At 34.4% G+C, this 19635-nt stretch overlaps 1 protein-coding gene across 3 annotated transcripts in view; it reads right to left on the reverse strand.

Annotated features, from left to right (window-relative positions):
• Positions 1–19635, reverse strand: part of LOC115451630 (inactive dipeptidyl peptidase 10) — a 110375-nt gene that overhangs the window by 53090 nt on the left and 37650 nt on the right. The window contains exon 1 of one of the 3 annotated variants that reach the window (XM_037441960.1): positions 2421–2573. The exons of the other annotated variants lie outside the window; for them this stretch is intronic. The gene's annotated coding sequence lies outside the window, so the exon portion shown is untranslated. Of the gene's footprint in view, positions 1–2420; positions 2574–19635 lie in introns of those variants that run through there. 3 annotated transcript variants of the gene reach the window in all.

Consider the following 19635-nt stretch of genomic DNA (forward strand, 5'->3'; position numbering starts at 1 on the left):
GTTCTAATAAGTAAATAATTAAGAGCTATGATTCAACCGTTAGATAAAATTATCCGTCTAATAAATTATGACCTACTTTATAAATAATATTATCGTCATTTTAATCCGTTTTTGACATACTTTATCCAACTATAAATTTTATTTGATGCTTGAAAAATCAGCCCTAATTGAAAAGCTATCAAATGGTTTTGCAGTCTTTTGTTTCTGCTTTTTTTACTAATAAATAAATGGCGTTAATTAATGGCAATAAGTTTAATTATTATATATTTAATAAATCACAACTTACTCATTTTTGACATGAAAAGGTCATGAGAGTGTACTTGGCTGGGAAAAATCCTTAAATTCAAGACTATAACTACTTTGTTGCAGGACCTTGATGAAATATATTCTTATGCTAGATTTACAACGTAGTTATTCAAGCTTGGATCAATATACGCAATTTCACACATGCGTTACATAATCTCTGTGTACGTAGCGTCCTAAGGCGATAATCAACTTGGGATTCCTCACTAGCTACCTATTGTTCTAATCAAGGGCCTAATCGAATTACTAAACGTTTGTATTAGTGGACACTTGTAATCAACATTTACATTAACATGGATATTATGATGTCCGTAATATGAAACCACAATCTATACCTGACTAAATAAATGATATAAATTGGCTTCTATAGATTTGATTTTGGCTTCTTCTCATTTTCTGTTATGATAATTACGACGTAGAACACAGAGCCATTGAGTATAAAATATACAAGTTTAAAATACAACGAATGTATATATTCTCAGGGTGTAATCTCAATAAACATAATAGCCGTTCTGGAGCATACGGTGGAGGTGTGCCCAGCTTGGGCTGAGCCCCGCCGTGTTCTCACAACGGCCATCGGTGGCGGAGACCTCTCGCGTCGGGGCCTGGTAGAAGCCATGCTCCGGGGCGAGAGAGTGGGACGCAGTCACCTCCTTCTGCGAGGACGTGATGCTCGCAAAGGAGGTGGCGGAGCGGATACGGCGCCAAAGCGCCCAACGTCCCATCCGCCACGGCAGACGCACAAGACGCGGGCGTCGAACGTCTGCTGAGGATCGTCGGCCTCCGTAGGCGCGGACCGTCGGGTGACGAGCATTGGGTAGCCCGTCGCCCGAAACACCCCAACGGCCCGTGTGTTCGGCGCGTAGTGTTCCACGCGCGCCTCGAAGAGCAGTGTCAGAGTAATTTGCGGGGCCCCTTAGGGCCGGTGCCTGCCTAGGTCTCAATGCCACCGGATCTTGGACCTAGGCACATAGGCAAAGGATGGGAACACCGTAGGTTCTTAGTCGGTAAAGTCTGACACGCCCTCCCGCCCATCCCAAGGCGGGAGATAGTCAACTGACGATTTACCTACGTAAAAAAAAAAAAAAAAAAAAAAAAAAAAAAACATAATAGCCGTTTGGTAAAATTTCAAAGCCGCAAACAAAATTGGAAACAACAGCGAATCCGCAGTAAAAGTGACAGATATGTATGTCATTTACTCATATCTCCCACCCCCATCCCGAAACGAGTTAAAAAAGGGAGCGCAGTCGGATTTTCCGATTCATAACCCTTGAAATTTTTCCGGACCCGAGTCGGGTATCAGCTTGCGGTACGAGTTTTATTTCATTTTACTTCGTACTAACAAAACGAATGCATGGTCCTGTGAGCACTAATGAACCTGCCTTCAGAGCATTCAGTCGAGTCAAATGCGAACCCAGTAATATGTATTTGCTTACAGTGATTTTTGTTCTTGGCAATTTCGACCCTTATAGCATTAATATTAGGTTTCACGGGAAACAAATATTGTGGCAACGAAACGCAAAGTAATACGTGTTAAGGTAAAAGGGGAGATTATCGGGGATCCACGGACGTTTCCATAACAGCGCTCGAGTGGGCGTGTGTGTGGCGTGTGGGCTCGCGTATGAACACGTTAATTATAATAGGGGATAAAAAATGAAAGAAACGTGGTTAACGCTTTTATGAGAAGGATTTGTACACACGCTCTCGATTCAGTGAAGATATTACCGCGACGCGCTCAAACAAATTGTATTTTAAACGGTTCTCTGAACGTATCGGCTTTTAATGTATTTCTGAATGAGGATCATTTAATGGCAATACAAGCTTATGTTTTTAATCGAATTAAACTCGTTACGTATTAAATGTTTAGTCTAGAATGTTCTGTTACTTTGCAATATTTAATTCGTAACTATTATGTTTTGTACAATCTGGATTTTGATTATGGGAATTACACGAGTTTTATCGCGTGAGAAAATTAATATACTTTATAGTCGACTACCGGTGTGTAATTTTAAAAACCCCACGGTAGCTCGTTTTGGAAAATCACTACGGGGTCAATACGTACACATTCAGTAACATTGGCATAATCGAGATCTCTTGTTGAATTATATTTTACTTACAATTCGCTTACAATAAAATCCAGAATGTCGAGTGTCCACTGTTTCCAATTATAAATTTGCCTTTTTATTTTACAGTTTTGTATTAACGTGGATTTATATGTCATATTCTTGATCAAAACTCTGACATAGAGAAAAAAATTCAAATAATTTTACAACTTCGTATTCTGGTTAAATAAAAATGAATAAGCACTTTCAACGAACACAGAATTTATATTAAAACTTACCGGATAAACTCTATACACTGTAGTAATTTTAAACATGATTAAGTAATTAATCGCACAAACACGCGATTGATGGTCCAACAACAATGTATTTATGTGCTATCAAATCATTAAACGTAATTTTATAGCTTGCTGGACGCACCGTTGTTACCCACAACGTGCGCGTATTAAAGGTACCGGGGGATTCCTGGGGGTCATGTCGCCTTAGTGATATAAGGAATTACGATTTTAATATTAGATATAATATATTATTAAGTGATAAAAACGTTAGTATGTGAAAATATATAGATAAATCAATTGATAGTTTAAACATTTGTCAACTGTTGTTAAGTTGCCACTATGTGAAGGTAATTGCCCTAGCAGTAATGGAAAACGAGATAGTAGTGATTGAAAGCACAAGGGTAGTGATTAAGATACATAAATAATGGTTGAGTTTAATAGATTTCAGAATATTCTTGGAATGTTTAATGGCATTTTTATAGTTGATTCCTTTTTTTAGAAACATTCTTGACTCTTTCATGCTAATATCTTTACGATTTTATCTCTGTGGGTTGTATTGACATTGAAATGTATTATTTTAAATTAGTTTTACTTAATTTACTACGAGTCTACTGATGGAGAGCATTCTAGTACGGTAGATGTTGGGAAATATTTATTGTTTTATTAAATATATCTTTCAAACTATTAACGAGTATTTTAATACCCACGCTTTACATCCTGACTACGTGTCTGTTTTAAAGATAAAATTTATGTTTCTGCACTAAATAACTAAATTAATTAATCCTCAAACTCACCGCGGCAAGTTTACACCATCAGTAAAACTACTAATATTAGAATGTGTTGGTTTTTCTTAGAAAATGCAACAATTCTAGTTCAAAATGTGACAATAAGTTTTCATCTTATTTATATTATATGGAATTCTATTTTCTTTTTAAGAATTTCAGTATTTTGATGGTATAAAACGAATGTAATGTTTCCATTAAATATTCCCAACTTCTTAGTCAAGTCGATAGGTACATATCTGAAGTTATGAGATTACTTTATATATTTTTTAACCCCGATACAGTAATAATTTGAATAATGCACAATGAATTTAAATATTATACGCATTAGTACTAAACTTTCTGGAACACTATTTGAAGCATAGTTTCAACTAATGACTGTTTTGCGACGATATTTTACGACAAGCAATTTGAGGGCATAGACAACGCTCTGATCACGTTAATCACTGAATAAAAATGGTTTCTTAGCAAACTTCATATATTAGAGTAAAAGGATAAAAAATATCCATATGAAATGTTTACCAGCTAAAATGTAAGTTCACTATAAACTTTGTTGGAATAAAGGTGTAAGTGAAGCTGACAGCATAATTTATGGCAGAAGAGGTGCGGGCACAGTAAAACATTAATTTGCTCTACGAAGTAAAATGGAAGAAAGCCGTTAATCCTGCTAATGACACGAGTTATTAGAAATTGTTTTCGAACACTTTCTACCTTCGCTCTAAACAAGAGTGAGCCAATTTTGGTAAAAGTTAGAAGAAAAATGTTGAGTGATCGAAGTGCTTAATTGATTTTTCTTTTGTAGATGACTTTTGCTTGAGAGGTAATGGTGAATGGAAAGCTGAAGCGGTATGAGATTCACTCCACGTGAAGTTTATTGACTCACGGCATAAGAAGTTAACTAAAGTTTTCTGAATATATTATTTGGGTTAGGGTTGGCAAAATAATCTGACGACTAATACAATGTGAATGTCAACACGAAATGTATTATTATTGAAATGTTTTTATACATGATATTGCCGGTTTTCTAGATATATCACAGAGCAAAAGAAGTCATTAACGCATATCTATTTCCTTAACATACTAAACGAAAAAAGAAATACATGAATGGTTACGTCAGTGTACATCCACGGCGGATAAATCAATCATCTTATGTTTACCGATCGCATCCGTCCTTCAAAATTAAATTCGAGCATGACTAACCCAAGTTACCGAGCAAAGAGAGCCGACTGCACCGTGTGGATAGTTGGGTCGGTGCAAATATTTGTTGCGAGTCTACGTTCTAAAAGATTTTCTACTTCCTATAGGTTTTGAGAACTATTTGACACATTTGCAGCGCTGTTTTACAGTAATTGTTCTGTTTTTTTAAGTTTACTTTATGGTTTTAGATTCGTTTGTTTTGAATGTAAGTATTTTAGTCACAGTTCATCAGTTCCCTCAGGGAGTTGCAAATACTTAATAACACCATTTATAAAGCAATAGGTATGTATCTCTATATAGTCTTCTATAAAATATTTCTATTCATAGTGAAAATTTCTTAAAAATAAATTGTTAAGCCTTCTGCCTACAGGTCGAATATGTTTATTAGTTATTGCTAGACCACACGCCTTTAATTCCAGGTATCCTTTGGATTCCTTTTTATTTTGTTCAAAATAAGTTTAATTCGACGATGAAAATACCTCTGGAATAAGTTGACCATCCATTTGCCGTTCGGACGTGAAGCAGACGTTACACGCAAAGTTATATTATTTTTTCAGTTAATATCTACACAGTTAAATCTTGTTCAATAAATGAATTGTCGACAGAGATATAACAGTCGTAAAAAAAAATTCTACTTTTGAATTTGCACTTGCCGTATTTACATGCCATATAAATCACTGTAAAGTAAGATAATTATTAGTTAAAAACGGGTAAAATTAATTACTGATGGTATTTTTTTGGCCTTTGTTATTTCGCAATTTGTACAAACTATAATACTATGCCGGCCTTAGGGCAAAGCGGTCATTTGGGGCGTCCTGGCTTAAGTGGGGGCGCAGTCCGGAGCGAGGGGGTGCCTCGCCGCTACTAACCCTAATCCCCAATCAATCAGCTTGGGAAAATAACACCCCTATATAATACAGCGTCAATAAAAATAGTAAGTGCAAATATATTTTGCTGGTGGAAGGGTACTGGACTTGTATAATTACTGTTTGACTGTAAAGCTATCGTATACAAGGTCATTATGACATTAATAAATGAAATCACATACTTTACCTCGGCTAACATTGTGCCAAAATTCATCCATAATTAAGGCATATTTTCACCAAAACTCTAGTGCATGAAGTATTAAAATAACATTTAATGAATATTAATTTCTTTATTTTATTATTACTTTCTAATACTAAAAAGTGATTTGGTATAATTAAAGTTCATATACACGAGTGCAGAAAGATAAAATTAATTTATAAAATATGTTTTACTACTAATGACTACTGGATGACTACTAGTACTTATAATTAGATGTTGTATATTTATTTTACCATACCAGAAAACAAAATACCAACTCGCGCACACCAAACCAGGAAGTTCGTCAAAATTTGTTCCGAAATCAAAACCAAACCAACAGCGCAATAGAACCCCTTTTACCATCAAACAAACATAACCTCATAAACACGCAACTTAACCTCTTAAATGTAGAATTTTGCAGCGAATATTCGCAAAAGCAACGAGAAATTCCGCAGGTTTCGTGTCAAAGTGAACCATGAATGCACAGAAGCGTCATCCCGATGGACACGCCTGTGATTGATGTCTGCGAAGCCTGGGATGACGTATCGACGGCCGGCCGACGAGATAGAGCACGCAGCGAATCTACATTTCACAATAAACTCGCTGACATGCGAAAACAAACGATATCCAACTATGTTTGTACAAACCGGTGATACTAAACATCATTTGGTGGAAACAATTTAAATAAATATCTGTATGCAGACAAGGTACTGACGTTTTGTTTAGACGTCTTCGTTTGTCTAAGGTTGAGTACTATCAACTATCATGCGTGGTGTTTGTTAACTTTTTATTAGCGTGATAACATAAATGATTGAAGGAGAAATCTTTTATGTACTTATTTATGTGAAATAAATATGTTGCCATCAGGTGAGATGGATTTCACATTTGTAACGCGCATAAATTTTTATTTCAATAAAACATAAACAAAATTTATTATTGAGAAGGTTCTCCGGTGTACGAGTACTTATTATTTTACGACAGTTATAAAAACGCATCTAGAGAGGTAAATGATATGATTGCTTCGAAAATATACCTTCCTTTTACGAGCGCAGGATATTTGGCAAAATTTGTCTAAGGAATAAAAACAATTTTATTATTATTTCAATGTTTTGTGCATTATTTATAATAAAACGATTTATTAAAGAAACGTAATTCTTTCCATACAAAAGTCTTGTTCCTTACTAGAATTTATTAACGCACGAGCACAGAGCAACAATTCACGAATGGAAACGTTTTATTTTATATTTCTGTTTAAAACATCCGTTGAACTTTGTTAATAAAGGAAATAAATTGACTTTTGAGTTTTAACTGAAATTTAAATTAACACCAGCGGGAAGAGAGATTGCGATATTGATGCGCACTAAAGTCGTTTAGGTACAATGTAAACTGTATTTTATAAATTTTATCACGGCCATAAATTAATGGCATGAGTAAACCAAGACGACCATGAATATTACACATGTTAACACCTTCTATCACCTAAGGGGTAGATAGAGGCGCAACTGCTGCAACCCACTTTCCACCGTGTGTATTGCGTCCTATGATATAATGAGGTCCTATCGTCATATCAGGCACAAATTACAGACTCCGAATAGGGGACCGGACAAATTTTCAGAAGGCGTTTTAAATTGATCATTGTGGATATAAATAGCCAAGAAAAATAGTATTTTGCACAAATAAAGCTTAAAAAGTACATAAAACCATGCCTAAATGTTAAATACCTATAATTCCCGCGCAAACGCTACATTATGTCATTTCGTCTCGTGTGACGTCATAGTGGATAAAGCAACTTGACAAGTCTTGTCATTTGAACAGTGATTCAATAATGCCAGATTAGGGTTATTTACCCTAGATTTAGGGTAAAACTGAATCAGCAGGGTATTTTTTATGGTAATTTTTGGGGTAATTCTACGAGTTAAGGTATTAAAGCTATTGTTTCACGGTATTGTAATAAATATTGAGCTTAGAGAAAGATGTTTCCTACAAAAATTGTAGGCCATGAAACAATTATAATTTTTTATTCAATACAATTTTTGTGTACAGCTAGTTGTTCCTAATTAAATGAGATAATTAAATTAATAATTATTGTAGTGGAAGTGAAGAAAGAAGTGGCGTCTGCATAGATAAGGATATAGAAAAAAAAGTACCGAATTATTTATGATTGGTTTAAGGGTAAAATTTTAAATTCCAAATAATCCTGGGGTAAAGAGAAATTATGATCTGGCAACACTGCATAGACCGTGTTAATCTCAGGCAATCTCAGGTTACTGTGTAACAACCAGAATTCTATATAAATAAATATTCTATTCCATATCATGTGGCAGCTAAAACATAAATAAATACATCTCATAACCATAACCTCCCTGGGTGTACAAATGATTTAATTAATTGAAATATTCATCGATTTATTTTAAACCGAAACACTATTTTTTATTTACTTATATCAAAGTGATCCTCACAGAACTAAATCGGTGAGTCTGCAGACATTCCGTCGTAGGTTCGTCTTGCTAACTGCAACCACTTTATTCGTATATCTGCTTTTCGTGGTACATCAATAAATAATTTGTTTGATAAAGATATAGAAGTATTATTACATTCAGGTACGACGCACCAACGATATTTTTTGCGGTCTATTATGATTAACGATTAAACAATCTGTAAACGTTAAGCTGGAAGATAGTAACAACGTCCCGTATAAATTAATATAAATTATTAGAGCAGTTCTGTGTCAAAAAACACCTTTAAAGCATTAAAATAACACAACGCGGTATGACATCCAGATGACGTCTGTTTGTTTACATTTTACCCACGTGTGACGTCATGCGCCGTGATTGGTGTTTCATTTGCCGTAAAGAATAGACTAAAAATATTATAATTATTGTATTTTATTTACTGATTTAAAAATACAAATCACAATTCTTTTACAAAACCAAATATGAGATAATATTTTTAATATTACAAACTTTACTTTAAACTGAATTTCAGATTTTTTGGTAATACCTGTCCGGTCCCCTATTGATACAGAGTAAAAAACCCATCACTTTTCCGAACCCGGGGATCGAATCCGAGACCTCGGCAGTTATACCGTAAACAATTAAGCCACCGAGGCAGTTACAGAACATGAATATTACCTACAGTAAAAGTATTATATATACATTAAGAACTGATATATACTTACTCCGACCGTTATAATATAAAAATAATGCACCACAATATGTATAGATAAGTGCAACCAACAGCGACTGAAAAGAGCAGAAGCCGCAAGTGCTCTTTCTACAATTGTTAACGCTAATGAAATACAAACAATGTATAGGAAAAACATATCTTAACGATAAATCTATCGCTAGAATATGTCTTTCCCATACATAATGTTAGCGTTAACGATTGTAGAAAGGCACATTAACAACGGCACCTGTATTATAAGTTGCTTACGTACTTAGCTTTAGCACCTAAATGAATGCATATGTACATATGGGACAATACAATTTATTTCAATGAAAACACGACTGCGCAGTCGCATCCATCATTTATGCAAATGGATCACACGTGCTAAAATAAACAGGCTTTGTTAAAATTAACAATGACACTTCAATTTCCCAAACCTTGCTGGTGGTAGGATATATTTTATTTGCCTGGATAGCGACCACCGTAAACAGTGTTAAAATCCGCCATAGTGGCCCACGTAAGTGTGTAGCGTTCCGAGATCAGCTGGTGTTTATCCGGTTCCAACAGGCCGGCATAATTGTGTCGACTGCCGAGGAGTAATCATCTCCCGTCAATCGACATTCTATTAGACACTATTCCTCTTACCATCAGAGGCAGTAAGGTCACTTTGCCGTAGTCTCATAAAAAAAACCTAGAATTAAGGTCATCTATTAAAACAGAAACATTGTTTGAACAATTTGTCAAGTTTATTGCATTAATGGTTATGCTAATCCTAAACATTACATTGCAATTAATCGTAAAAAATTTACAGCAACTAAATTAACACCCTTTGTGAGACGTGTTTGCGTGTTCCGCGCTATTTGTTCCCGGAAATGGCATCGCCGAGAAACCAGGGCCAGGACCTTCGAACATTTAAATATCAACAATACTTCTACGCGGCCGTTTTAGGGCTATAATTTACTGAATTTCCTTTGTCCCTTTTTATAGTCTCCGACAATGTAGATTGGAGATAAGTGTTTTGACTACTGAAAGTTGTGGTTGTGTGTGGTAGTGTGGCAAAAGAAAGCCCGGTTCCTAACAACGCACAACCACCATCCATGTATTAAGTATTTTTTATGTATTGTAGTGCAAAAACATACTACGATGTTTTATTAATTCTTTTAATATTAAATTTTATAATTTACGTGTTGCAATATTATTGAAAGATTTTCTTTATATTTTTTTATGAAACAATTTTATGAAGATTTTTAAATTAGGTGCGTTAAAGACACGTTACTTTAGTATAAAATATGCTTCACCGTTTTATTTTTGAATATACATATTACTATTTCCAAGAATGCAGCATAAAATTTAAAAGAGCAATATTTCATCTGTAATAATAAACTCAAATATAAATTGACTAGTCAAAATAACGTATCGTCCAAGCGGTAGCTACATACGTAAAAGCAAAAGCAATAGAATACAAGATGAAGTACCAGGTATCCAAGAAACTTTTGACAACTATTCTAAAGAATGAAATACAATATTTGTTATTGTCAGCGATCAAGAAATCGGCGATGCAAGAACTTGGGTTACGAACTTAGATTGTCAAAAGAGAACTAACCTGAAGGTTTTGTAACTGCACTAGATGTTGCCCGCGGCATCGCCTGCGTGAAAATCTCTAAAATTCTGTTTGACACCAATAATAGGATACAAAATTCCTTTATTTTCCATTGAAAACAAATTATGGGGGTAAAAACTATATGTATATCAAGGACGTGGTCTATCCCTGCAATAAATTTCATCTAAATCCGTTCAGGGGCCTTATTCTCTATCCCGCACGTTATGTTAACAGTGCGTAACAAGCACGGAACACAACGCGTCATGTTTAGGACTATAGAAATTTGGCTTACAGAATACCATTCCACGCACATTTCTTGAAGATAACATGACACGGCCGCGTTACGCGTTTACACTATCATACAGAATAAGGGCCCAGTACTTTCTGCGTTTACTTCCAACAAACGCGATCGCGACGCGTTATCTTTTTATGTCACTTTACCTGACAGTCCGAGATGGCTTCTTTGGTTTACCTTGTGGTTTAAAATGTGGTTATATAATTGGTTTAAATCTAATTTAGTAATAATATATTTTTTGTTTTGTTTCGACGTATCACGTGCAATTTTGTTCGCCTACGTGATAAATACAATATTTTTACTTATATATTTTTAAAAGTTGATAAATGTCTAGAGTAGATATAAACAATACAATGTATTGTTCGTATTTCATTAAGCGTATACACTGTACATCAGCCTTATGATGAATATTGCATGGAAGCGAGTAATAAACTAATAACATAAACACGAGTAGTTAATTGCCTATTATACTAAAAAAAGCTAAGCGTTTATGTTAGCGTTGATTGTTTTTATTTGTAATTACATAAACGAAGTATTTATTGAATATTACCCGTTTAAATAATTAGCAGTTATTATTTATGTGTAACTAAAACTAGTTAAAAGGGATCATAACTATTAAGGTTAAGGTTCCTATACAAAGTATAAGGATTGATTTGATTTTTGACGTTTTTAAATAATAAGTTAATTAATAAATTAGTTAAAACATTACATTATATATATATATATATATATATATATATATATATATATATATATATATATATATATATATATATATATATATATATTATATGCAATACAGCACAGTGTTTTATTTAGGTACGTTAATAATTTTTGTGTTTTATACGATTTTTGCTGGTAGTATGGACATATTTTACATCCGCCTGGATAGTGACCACCGTACACAAGGTATTAAAACCCGCCATAGAGGCCCACATAGGTGTGCCGTGTTCCGGAAGCAGCCTGTTCACATCCGGTTTCAACAGGCCCGCATAATTGTGTCGATTGCTGAGGGGTAATCATCTCTCGTCAATCGACATTCTAATGGACACCGCTCTCCCACACAGGTGCAGTGGGATTACTTTCCCGTGTACGTACAAAAAGGTCTTTGTTTTTAGTTTGAAATGCTACGCAAAACCACAATTTGAAAAGAACATCATAAAATAATTTATGCAGTTTGTATAACAGTTTGTTTTAGTATCGAACGCTAATCTATTATAGTATACAATCGATCATCTGAGACGTTTCATGATGAATAGTGGCTCCCGATGGAAAATTTAGATAAACCCTGTCCGTAGCCCAAGAACATCTATTACCTAATGCACTAGCGCTGAAGGAGAATTTAATAACTTTAAGAATAATTAACTTTAGATTTTGTTGCCATTCTTATCTTAACAAATAATATAATTGTAACAGGCTAATAATGTATGTACATTATAGACATTGAAGAAAATATATTATGGGGATCTTTATTAGTGCAACAAAAGCCAAAATAATAGATTTAGAATTTTGTCTGTCTGTATGTTTGTACATGCATCAAGCAATAACTACTGCATTGAATTAAATGTAGTTTTCACCGTTGCATTGCTAGATTTCTAATTTAAAATATAGGTTCCATTTTAAACCGGGTAAATATAAAGCGGTACTTTCATCTCGGAAAAATAGTTACACGCGGGCGGAGCCGCGAGCAAAAGCTAATTTTAACCATAAATGCGAAAGTTTAGGTACGTTTGGATATTTAGAAGAAAATACGCTGAACATATTTGGATGAAATTTTGCACGAAGTTTCTCATTTTCAAGAGTAGCATGCATGCATAGCATATAAGCAAATTTTTCTTACACATTAGGATTTTTTATCTCGCGCGGTCTTACCTGCAAGCAACGCCTAATGATAATTTCAGTAACGTATAAACGTAAAACAAAAAATAGTTTAATAACTATTATTGTCTTTTTGGATTGGTAAAATGATATTTCTTATCTGACGATGACTAACAATAATAAAATAGGCATTGTTTAATCTCTGACTCTATGTTGTAGTTTTTCAGGCATCAGATTTAGTTAGCATTAAAATAAATTAAAACCTTGCAAATTAAATATGATCGATTGAACTGCTTTAATTAACTTAGTTACATGTTAATTTATTCCTAACTTTATCTGATTATTGAAAACCAACCCTTACACAATCATAACAATAACCGAATCCAGCTATAATTAACATACTGAAATTTAACTCGGTATTAGATTTAGATTGCTCATAAGAATTATTTTCCCATGAATAGTCTATCACTAGGCATTGCTTGGTGCCTACTAACATACCTTCGTTTGCAGCCGGATGTTTCGTGTCCCAGAGCATTAATGCGAGCTATTTCTGCACTGATACACCTTAAAGAAAGATTCTAATCAAATTCCACCTTCACAAGATTTAAATTCGTATTACTAATTAACATTTGCTAACGCGTCGCGTGCCGATAACCATTGTATAAATTAGGCAAAGATTAAGCTTTAAAAGCCAGGTTTTAAATAAACAAAACTTTAAACTGATTGATACAAATGAATTTTCTTTGACACGCCACATTGCAAATGGCGCAATTGCGATCTATCCAATAAAAAACCGAATTTAGAAAGCCAGTGTATCCGTGACACGAATTCCTCTTCGCGGAAAATCAATCCAAATGAGTGAGATGTATATCTTGCTCTTTCTGGCCGGCTAAACGTAAGTTTTTGTGCCTTTTTTTAACTGCGTTACTTGACTTTTTTGTCCCCTTGGCTATGAGGGGGAATTTTGATTGTAACCATCTAACTCTCGTCAATAGTATCAACTTGCTAAGTTATCTAGAAAGTACTAAGGTACTTTTTAGGTAACTTAACAAGTTGCGTCGTGATTTGAACCAGTGACATGTTGTTGTGCTTATTATTATTATACGACACATCTATGTATGAAGTCAGCTGCTCAGTACAAACATTTATTCAGAATGTGGAGGAATCATATATAAATTCCTATCTGACATTAAGCGGCTATTAGTCTGACTAATAATAGAGCAGTACGTCAGATCCACGTGTTTATTGCCTCATCGACACCATCACAACATACCATCTCTTAAATTAGCGATGAAATTAAAGCATACAGTCAGCAATCTCATTTCCTAAATGCATTACGTAAATAACGGGTGAGATCGTGACTTATTGTGGCGCCATGGTTGCGCGTATCAGCCGTTGCTACAATTACCAACCCTCCTTCCATTCCGTTTTCATATTTCCTTATAATAGGAAATTACGGACGCCTTCTACGTTGGAATTAGATAGGCATACCCTTTTAAAGTACATTTCGTCTGAGGATCTTTACGCTTTTTGGAAGTTTATTCTTAAGATTGTGCCTTTATTCTGTTTTGGTTTCGTTTCATTTGGGTCTATTTAATAAGAATTTAGTTTTTCATATATCATAATGGTAATCATTCGTCGAATACATTAAAATGTATATTTTATTAAGAATATTATATTTATTACATTTATTTCTTACATTTAATCAGACGACAAAATTAACAATAAAAATAATCGAAATAATGCAGTTTCATTTAGGCAGAAAGCAGTAACGTTGTATTGATCTGACAGACTTAGTTTGTGTTCCATTCCAATGCAATAGAGTTCAACAAAATTGTCACTAAAATTTAGGCATGGACGTAGCAATGTTTTTTACCCTTGCTAGTAGTTAGTAACAAAGTTATTCCCCACGAACACCGTTGTTACATTGTGCCTGTATTTTGTCAAGCAATATTTGACTATGAATGTGTTGACCGCTTTCGTATACATTGTCAAAAATGTATGTTTGGATGGAACGAATGTTTGTACACACTCCTATCTCTGCAAGGGTGTTAAAGGGTAAAATATTTTGTCTGCAATATGCATTTTTTGCATATAGTAGTATTTATAGTGTCTCATTATTTGAACTACTGATACATAAATGAATCCATATTATTTGTGGAAATGGATTATTGGATAGAGATCTAGTTGTAAACATCCCTATACTTGAGATAAATGCCTCGTTAGTTCATTATTTTGTCTCCCACTTTGCTATGGATTATTGGAAAGCATAATTTAAATCTATAATTAGGTATTGAAATAAAACGATTATGGCGGATTTTATCGCTTTTTTTATATTATTTTTTCGACGTTTCGACGACTTTGCAGCCTTCATGGTCACGGGGGTCCCATTAATACATACTAATATTCGCATAAATATTAGAAATTACTATAATCAGGTACCTAGATAAACTCTATGATCAAAGAAAAAGAAAACGGTCCTCAAGAAAGACACTGAAAATTTATTAAAAAATTCTAATTTAATTACATATAGTAGCATATAATTGATATGAATACGCGTATTAGGTATATGTTTACTACCAATTAAGATCCGATTCCAATATAATATGTAAACTATGTATGTAAATTGACGTGTTGATTGGTTCTAACAGAGAATTATGGCAAATATTAATTGTACCGAGTTAATTCCTGATGATACACGTCTGTATGTAGTTTGGATGGTTGCCACTGCTTAATGAAAACAGTCGAAGGCACTAATATCGACTTTAGTTTCGGTATTATTCCCTCCACGTCATAATTTATAGGAATTGTTTCGAATGGAGTTATGATTTATACTTAGATGTTGTGATGCGGTGGCGTAAAGCAATTTCCAGAACACTCTTTTCTACGATATTTTTCCCCAACTGGAAATGATCCCCACATTTCTTTTTAAAATACAATAATTTTAATTTAGAACCGGCTTATGCGATACAGACAACAAAATTATCCGCTTTAATATCCTGACAAATATAAAGTCAGCTTCATTTTACATTCAATAAACGGCACAGTAAATTACAAAATATTTTCAGTAAGATGTCGTCGTAAAGTTGCCGCGCAAATTGAGAAACAGTCCAAGTGGCCGTCGATATTTTCTGGCTCCGATTCAGTATTAGGTTTGGTTTAATTTAAACAACTTACTGGACTGCAGTAAAATAAATGAATTTGGGCGCCGCAGCCGCTTTAGTTTATTAATAAAATTTGAACACTAAGATGGAAGTTTCGACACGGCCGAATGAGACATTCAAAAAAGTACCCACTTTGAAACTCGACTGGCATACGATTTGGCTCCATAATGCCAGATCTTTACGAGAAAACTTTTCTGATATAATACTCTAGACTTGGGAGCCGTTCGAGGAGAAGTGATTAAACATGAAATTTGCATTTGCACAAACAGCCGCTCGTAAATGATAAGAGATACCAGATAGGTTTTTGGTACTTTTACAACTGTTGTAAACGTCGAGATAAATGTACGCGATCGTATTCGGCATACACATGACTTGTTTTAATTACAGTAGATCTATGCGCTTTTGTTATAAGTTCATTTGGATGTATTTTTATATCGACTATTGCATCTAACTTTAGTGCCTTGAAACTTAATGTATACTTATGTACCTCCACGGTCAGAAGTCAGTTGAATTAGGGACTAAAATCTAGTTTGATACCATTTCTAATTGTCAAACTAAGGTTAGCCTATTAGGAGAAATAGAGTTCAGAGACGTTGGCGAGCATTCAGAGACAGTTGCGAGCAGCTATCTTAGTGCATCAGGATACTACGGGGCCGTCTCGTTTGTGCCGAAGAAGGCCACCGCAGGTTTTAGTGGGTATGGCGGGGTAGGCTATACAAGTGTTGGGGACTCGGTCCAATGTTCGCTCGCATGGTGCTATACACCCAAGCATCGACATTGGGCCGTAAGACCGGTGGAACTAACATAACCGCTCTACTCTCCCCCCCAATAGTGGTAGCGATAAGGAGTTTTTTGCCCGCTAAAAAAAGTAGAATTAAATGTCTTAACAATTGAGAAAGCACAGATACATTTGCAGCCTACATTATTAATCAACTTAATTAATACCATCCCACAATATACTTCACTCAACAAACCGTTATTAGAAATCTCAATTTGTCTTACAAACCAAATAATTCACATTGTAATGAAAACGACAGCACATCCCATTGTTCGAGATAGGATACGGTGCGCCCAAACCGGGCCCGCCACTACATTGTACCAGTAATTGAGCATAGTGCTACATGACACATGTCCATCTTTGTACGCTAAATTACTTTCCTGTGAATAATGTTACATGATGAATAATTATTAATATCGGCTTTATATTTACCAAAGTTACTAGTGTTGAACTGTTTATTCGTGTGGAGATTACCGTCATGCGAGAGGATAAATCAACTCTTCAGGTTATAAAAAAATTAGAAACTAATGGGTGAGTATACTAAATAGAGTGATAAAAATGATAAATGTGTAAGTGACACGTGTATAGAAGGCTGTTCATATACCATATTAAAAAAGGCCATAATTTAGCCAGGGTTTAGATTAAAATACCCAATTAGCCCGCACTTAAAGCTATTATTGACCCTCTTATAATCTACATATTACAAATATTATTAACCATTTGCTCGTTGGTTTACAGATCATTGTTTTTATTTTTATCATACACATAACTGCTGCACGTATATGTACGATTTATGCCACAAACAGACTAATCAGCACCATAAAAAGAAAGAGAGAGGGAGTCGAGAGCGCTGTTAAAAGAAAATTAAACTGCCTTCGCTTGAGATGTCAAGCGAGTGTGCTCGATAAAAATATTTAAGTGCATTCGTCTAAAACATCCTAAGTTCTTTGGTGCCGTTTTAATGACGTCTCACTCAACGAAAAACGATTCCAAAAAGAATAGCGAACTGATTGCAGGATTACTCCAAAGGGTGTCGACAAAAACCAAGAGGAAATTTTGCCTCGTTATGCTAAAACTCGGCTCGGAATATTTTCAAAAGTCACAAAAAAGTATCGTACTCTGAAATATGGCTTTTAAAAGAGGTCGTCCACGACTCTACACCTGTACTGCTGTCTTACATTTATACATACTGTGTTAACATAACTTAACTATAGATTTAAGCAATGCGGCGAGTATTCTTTTACTAAAATATAAGTGTAGGTATTTTGGTTGAAAACTTTACATTTTCTTGATTAAAGTAATAATACTTATCAGCATTAAGATTTGTAAACATTCAGGTGAGGCCGTATTAGATCAGGACAAAATGACCTTACTCGACATCCCTGTATTCTAGGTTAGGGTCAAGAACAGTTCTGGATACGGAGAGTCATCTGTGGTTTTACTCTCAAGTCGAGCATATCTTAGATGTTGTCTTTTCTATTATAGAATCATTTGCCTACATACCTGAATATACCCAATTAATCAAGGCAATAGAAACGACGTTAAAACAATTGTGACCCAATTCAATACACCGTTTCAATGTCAAGTTGAAAACTATCAATCCATGCAGGTTTAATTAAATCTAGCGCGGCAATTGAATCATATTTATGTATTAGCGGGAAGTCAACAAGTCATTACTCTTCAGCTTTTGAGTTGCGTTTAGGTGGGAATTTAATTAATTTCAACGTTTCAAGCCAGACTATTCGTCCTGAGAACCCATAAAACCTAATGGACTTTCACTGTCTAGAGGTGATATTGCGGGCCCTCTTAGTGGAGCCTTGCAAATTGCACTCTTACTCTATTTTAGGTACAGTTACCTACCTCTATTTTCTTAGTTAGGTATAGCTTTTGGTAAATAAAGTTGCAATTCCTCTGCCAGTGATTTTAGATTTTTCTTTATTACGCCTTGGAGATGTATTACATTTTTAAACCATATTATATATCATATTTATAAATGGATTTCTTTAGTGTGATATTGAAGAAAAAATCGAAGACCGAAGTTTATCTTATTAGGTTAGTTTGGTGGCCTAAAAGCTTCACTCTTTTTATTTACTTTAGTTTATACATACATGGCTTATAACTAAAATATACCTAGATAATACAAAATATTGTATTAGTTTTAAAGCCTCTTAAAAAAATGATCTCAAAGGGAATGTCGGAGCCATAAATTTAAACTGGCAATATAATAACAAAAGATAAATGTATCAACTCAGGTATCAACGGAGCGTCTTCCATTACGTTATACCATCGATAAGAAAAGAAAGACAGACGCCGCGGGGTTCGTCAAAATTTCACCTCCCGCGTCATTTCTATTCAAAGTGGAGTTTCAAATGGCTTTCGTCTAGGCCTGTCAAACTTTATTGAGGGAAAAATATATTTGGGATGGTGGCATCCACCTCGCTTATGGAGCGAACCCCTTGCCTTTGAAATTTAAATAGGTTACGTAACCGGACTAAACAACGGTCTTAATAAACCCATCCCATTGTCCTAAATAACTTTGGTTAGCTGATCCTCAAATAGTTTTAACGGTCCTCTCGGCCCTCTTAAATCATCGTAACACATTCCAACATTTAAGATGATATGCTAATAATTATCTGTTCAAATTCCGGTATTATGTTTGAACGTTTTGTGAAAGTAGGTTGCTCAATCTTTTGGTTTTGATTCGGTTCTTAGTTTTAAAAGTAATAAAGGTCATTTATATCCTTAAGTTATGGAAAGTGACTATTTTTACATTAAAATACGTATAAAACGATTAAGTTTGCAAATACTTCATATGTTGTAATAAAATATTTATAAGAAAAAGGAAAAAGGAGGAAGGCATGTTGTGCAAATGGACGAAATTATTTTACCAAATCAATTTAAGGACTTTAATAACTTAAAGCCAGAGACTTTTTTATTCAATCTTTAACTGTATTATTTACCATTACCAAAGATTAAATAATACAGTATTATTATCGACTTTTACAAACACGGGATTTCATTATAATTCATATACTTATAATATATGGGGGTAATGTATCGATCCAGAATAATATATCGTTACTTACAAGGGCACACAGCCAACACATTGATTAAGATCTCATACAGATAT

The sequence above is a fragment of the Manduca sexta genome, chromosome 23 (genome assembly GCF_014839805.1).
Source record: "Manduca sexta isolate Smith_Timp_Sample1 chromosome 23, JHU_Msex_v1.0, whole genome shotgun sequence".
NCBI classification, from domain to species: Eukaryota; Metazoa; Arthropoda; class Insecta; order Lepidoptera; family Sphingidae; genus Manduca; species Manduca sexta.